We start from the raw sequence: 5,790 nt of genomic DNA, 5'->3' as shown, positions 1-5,790 counted from the left end.
AAAAAAAAAAAAAAAAAAAAAAAGATACTGGTAGTTCTCATTTTTCAGTAATCTTGTGAAAGAATCTGATTTCTCCCATCAGTCTGTCCCCAGGAATAAAATCACACAGTTGATTGCCATTCTTATAATGGAATCTTCCTGGAATAGGCTACAAGGATATTGAGAAAGTTGCTATCAGTCATTCACACACTGAAGGGACATTAATTCACCAGAGCCTTGGTGAAGAATGAAAGGAGCTCATTATAAGCAGGTCTGGATGGTGCACAGCGTATAAAGGGGACAGAGGAAACCAGGGAGCCTGGGTCTGGAGACAGCTTTAATCCCTGAAGGTACTATTATTATGTTCATTCTACATTGGAGTAAACTGGAAAAAAAAAAGGCAAGTAACTTGTTTACGATTATACTATCCCAGAGTAGAGGAGCCAGGATTCAAATTCAGGCAGCCTGCCTCACTATCAGAGCTTAAAGTCATAACTGCATACTGCACTGAAGCAGGATTCTACTGTGGCTAGGTACACTAACTTAGGGTTCACATCTCAGCTGCTCTGCTATTTCCAGCTGTGTGACTGTGGGAAAGTTACTTTTCTGTGCTCAATGTCCCCTGTAAAGTGGGGATAGTAGTACCCACCTTGTGGAATTCCTTAAATGAGTTAATAGCTGCAACATGTTTAAACAGTACCATGCACATGGTTACCGTCTAGTAAATACAGTCTACTATGTCTGAACTCTAGATGCACATGTTTCTTAAGATTCTGAAATTAGGCCAGGTGCAGTGGCTCCTACCTGTAATCCCAGCACTTTAAGAGTCCAAAGCAGGTGGATCACTTAAGGTCAGGAGTTCAAGACTAGCCTGACCAATATGGTGAAACCCCATCTCTACTAAAAATACAAAAATTAGCCAGGTGTGGTGGCGGGCACCTGTAATCCCAGCTGCTTGGGAGGCTGAAGGAGGAGAATCACTTGAACCCAGAAGGTGGAGGCTGCAGTGAGCCGAAGTAGCTTCATGGCTTTGAACTCTAGCCTGGGCGTTGCAGCGAGACTTCCTCTCAAAACAAAAAAAGAAAAGATACTGAAATTCTGGACTCTGAAATGCCAGGGTCCAGAATCCTCCAGCAGCATTCTCCTATCTTTTGACTGCAGAATCGTACCCTGCCTCCCAGGATTGAAAGGAGTAGGGCACACTATCCACCTAGTTCATCCTCATAGTAATGTGACGTCAAAGCCTTGGCTGGGGCCCAGCCATTGTAACCTTCCATTCTTCTTCGCCCACATGGGTTCTAGCTCTAATTCTATCCCAAACTTTCTGTGTGACCTTTGTCTGAGCCTCAGCCTTTTCATCTGCAAAATGGGAACCAAGCACCTATTTTGCACAGCCTCATAGGGTATAGAGATCAAAAGAAAAGATGGGTACAGGAATATTTTGTAGATTCTGTAGTGTTGTATGTGAGTGAAAGATGGCCAGTTACTGAAATCCCTGAGGAAAGGACATGTCAGTTCCCAAATCAGGTCTTAAAATCTTTCATTTTTTTTTTTTTTAGGTATGCAAAATATTTTTTCGAGGTATGCATTTAAGAGGATTCTGTTCATATTCAAATTAGTGGGTTTTCTTTTGAAAATATTTCGATTTACACTTTGTTCTTTTATTTTCTTCTTCTTTTTTTTTTTTTTTTTTTTTTAGAGTTTTGCTCTTGTCACCCAGGCTGGAGTGAAATGGAGCGATCTGGGCTCATGGCAAGTTCCGCCTCCTGGGTTCAGGCTATTATTCTTCTGTCTCAGCCTCCCGAGTAGCTGGGACTACAGGCGTGCACCACCACACCCAGCTAATTTTTGTATTTTTAGTAAAGACGGGGTTTCACCATGTTAGCCAGGATGGTCTCGATTTCTTGACCTCATGATCCACCTACCTTGGCCTCCCAAAGTGCTGGGATTACAGGTGTGAGCCACTGTGCCCAGCCTTGTCATCCTTATAGCTTCTTATTCATTCCACATTATTAGTATATTTTCTATTTTTCCCATTGTCTTGGGTTAAACATTTTAAACTTAAGTCCTATAACTCAGGGTAACATGAGTTGCAATTTTCTTTTCACTTACGAAAGATACCACATTTGAAATGTCTGCAGTTAATTTGTTGTCTTTTTTTCATTATTTTTATGAAAAGTTGGACAACCCATGGAAATTTTTTATTTGTTCACTCATATCTAAGAAGAGCATTTACTTCTTAGTTTAATTACATCCTGCATTCTTCCTTTGGTTTTCTTCTGTACCTAGAAAATTCTCTTTTTTTGTTTTTTCTTTTTAATTTTTTTTTGAGATGGAGTTTCTCTCTTGTTGCCCAAGCTTGAGTGCAATGGCAGGATCTGGGCTCCCCGCAACCTCCCTCCCCTCCCCCTCGCTGCCCAACCCGTTCAAGCAATTCTCCTGCCTCTGCCTCCGGAGTTGCTGGGATTACAGGCGTGTGCCACCACGCCTGGCTAATTTTGTATTTTCAGTAGAGACGGGGTTTCTCCATGTTGGTCAGGCTGGCCTCTGTGGGAAAGAGAGTTTCTGGGATGCCAGATGAGTTGGTCTCCCCTGTGTGACACCCATAGCGAGCCAGGTGCCGCCTCTGAGGAGAAAAGTCTCCTTGTTGCCTTCATATCTTTATGCCCCCAGAGCATAACAGCTCCAGGCATGCCACAGGTTGCTGCGGGAAATAACACTTCTTTGAAGCAGTGGAGTATGATCAAACATCCTGGCTTCTTCTGAAACCCACTCCCACCTATTTCAGTCCTGATAAGTTAAAGATCTTAAGTAGTTGAGACACACGCCTTTGCTCGAGGAAATTCACAGAAACCGCCATTGCTATACATCTTATTGAATGGCTCGTGAGTTCTCCTTCACTGATTAATCCTTTTCCTCATCCCTTCCTACCCCTCCCCTTAGCCCTAAGAACAAAGAGCTTGTAAACCAGTAAATTGGGTGGAGGCCGAGAGCTCCGGGGGGTCCCCTGGACCCGCCTTTTAAACTGTTATTCTGTCTCTTTCTAATTCCTTTGTCTCTGCCGGGCTCTGGATACCCGCCGAGTGGTGTGGGGCTGGTTTCCCCGACCTCAGGTGACCCGCCTGCCTCGGTCTCCCAAAGTGCTGGGATTACAGGTGTGAGCCACCACGCCAGGCCTTTTTTGTTTGTTTGTTTGTTTTGATACAGAGTCTCGCTCAGTCACCAGGCTGGAGGGCAGTGGCGCGATCTCGGCTCACTGCAACTGCCTCCCGGGTTCAAGCGATTCTTCTGTCTCAGCCTCCGCGTAGCTGGGACTAGAGACGCGCCACCACGCCCAGCTAATTTTTTGCATTTTTTAGTAGAGAGGGGGTTTCACCATGTTGGCCAGGATGGTTTCCATCTCTTGACCTCGTGATCCGGCCGCTTCGGCCTCCCAAGTGCTGGGATTACAAGCGTGAGTCACCATTCCCGGCTGAAATTTCTTTTTTTTGGAGCCTCGCTCTGTCGCCCAGGCTGGAGTGCAGTGGCGTGATTCGGGCTGACTGCAAGCTGCGCCTTCAGGGTTCACGCCATTCTCCCACCTCAGCCTCTGGAGTAGCTGGGACTACAGGCGCCCGCCACCACGCCTGGCTCATTTTTTGTTTTTGTATTTTTAGTAGAGACGGGGTTTCACCGTGTTAGCCAGGATGGTCTTGGCTAGTCTGGATCTCCTGACCTCGTGATCCGCCCGCCTTGGCCTCCCAAAGTGCTGGGGTTACAGGCATAAGCCACCGCACCCGGCCTGAAAATTTTCACTTTTTAAAAATATTTCTAGGGCTTCTGGCGGAGTACTGGGTCATCGCTCGCAGCCGTCATGGCAGCGGAGGAGAAGGACCCTCTGAGCTATTTCGCGGCATACGGGAGCAGCAGCTCAGGCTCCTCGGACGAGGAGGATAACATCGAGCCGGAGGAGACGAGTCGCAGAACCCCGGATCCGGCGAAGTCGGCTGGTGGCTGTAGACAAGGCAGAGAAGCGGCTCCCGGGACCCGACGAGCTGTTTAGGAGCGTGACTCGCCTGGCCTTTCTCTACAATCCACTCAACAAGTAGATAGACTGGGAGAGGCACGTCGTCAAGGCACCTGAGGAGCCTCCAAAGGAATTCAAAATACAGAAGTCAAATTATGTACCACCTCCTGAGGCCTACACCACTGAGAAGAAACCTCCTCCTCCAGAGCTTGACATGGCAGTAAAATGGTCTAACATATATGAGGACAATGGTGATGATGCCCCACAGAATGCTAAGAAAGCTAGGCTTCTACCGAAGGGGAGGAGACGTTGGAATCAGATGATGAAAAAGATGAGCATACTTCTAAAAAGCGCAAAGTAGAGTCAGGAGAACCAGCAAAGAAGAAAAAGTAGAAACAAATGACCAGAATTTCTGGACTGCTAAACTTGTTGAAATGTTTCTTTGGACAGATTAAGTTTATATTGTGGGTTATTATACCACATCTCCATGAAAGTGCATACGTTAATGAACTAATAAGTATTGCCTCAAGAACTTTCCACTGTAGAATTCTTTTTTTATTTAAAACATGTATGTATTTAAAACTCAACTGGTGACTTGTGATTGTGAAATTGATAACACTTGGATGCATTCTTGCTCTCACAGAATTGGTGACATGCTTTTGAGAGTTTTGTCACATGTTGACATGCCAATGTTCTATAAACCTATTATAAAGGAATATATTTTTAAAGTAAATATATTATAATGTCCTGTGAGCTTGTAGGGTGCTTTTCAACAGTCTTTATACAGTGTAAATAGATCATGGAAATAAAATTGCTTATTCAATATTACTATTACTGCATAACATTAACATTTGAATGTTTGTCTGTGACAAGTACCCTATTTGTTGTGTGACATTTTAAGTTGTAATAAGAAGTATTACCATTTAAAGAGTGCCTCCTGTGTTCCAGGTGCTTTGTGCATGTTTTCTCTGATCCTTAAACAACCTAGCAAGGTGTTATTAGTATTCTCATTTTATAATAAAGAGTGCTTGGGTAGCTTGTCTAAAAAATATATATTTCTACTCAGGCCAGGCACGGTGGCTCATGTCTGTAATCCCAGCGCTTTGGGAGGACGAGGTGGGGAGATCAGCTGAAGTCAGGAGTTCGAGACCAGCCTGGCCAACATGGTGAAACCCCGTCTCTACTAAAAATACAAAAATTAGCCAGACGCACTGGCGGGCAGCTGTAATCACAGCTACTTGGGAGGCTGAGGCAGGAGAATTGCTTGAAATCAGGAGGCGTAGGTTGCAGTGGGCTGAGATCTGTCACTGCACTCCAGCCTGGGTGACAGAGCAAGACTGTCTAGAAAATAAATAAATAAATAAATAAATAAATAAATAATATATGTAGTTTTTCAGCATTTTAAAGGTTTCTGTAACTTTCTCAAGATTTTAGCATATAAAATATTTTATAAAGATTTAGAATGCATAATCTCTTTATAAAATGCACAAATATGTTTCTGAAAAAAATTTTAGTTTTTTTTGTGTGGCACACAATGACATCTAATGAGAAACCTAAAGTTACATCAGTTAGAACATATCCTTTCCTTAATATACCGTAAAGTAATAATAATTTGTAAAATATAATTTCTATTACTAAGAAATTGATTCTATATATAAATTTCTGAAGTAAAAGTACATAACTGTAGAGAATAATACCTATATATGGCCAGAATTGTTTTTCTATATTACTAAAGTAATATTGGCAAAATTATTGACCTGAATTCAGATTTTTGGCTTTAATCATCATGCTTTTTTATTAGCACT

General features: G+C 43.2%; 1 pseudogene across 1 annotated transcript in view; it reads left to right on the top strand.

Moving 5' to 3' along the window:
• The window catches only part of LOC108524516 (UPF0690 protein C1orf52-like), a 28,427-nt pseudogene extending 23,405 nt beyond the window's left edge, over nt 1–5,022 (top strand). The window contains exon 2 of the transcript XR_001884072.1: nt 3,794–5,022. The product of XR_001884072.1 is annotated as a UPF0690 protein C1orf52-like (transcript). The remainder of the gene's footprint in view (nt 1–3,793) is intronic.
• Nucleotides 5,023–5,790: the final 768 nt, after the last annotated feature.

This window comes from Rhinopithecus bieti, unplaced genomic scaffold, assembly GCF_001698545.2.
Source record: "Rhinopithecus bieti isolate Rb0 unplaced genomic scaffold, ASM169854v2 scaffold_83718, whole genome shotgun sequence".
Lineage (NCBI taxonomy): Eukaryota > Metazoa > Chordata > Mammalia > Primates > Cercopithecidae > Rhinopithecus > Rhinopithecus bieti.
This window is presented reverse-complemented; position numbering and strand designations above follow the sequence as displayed.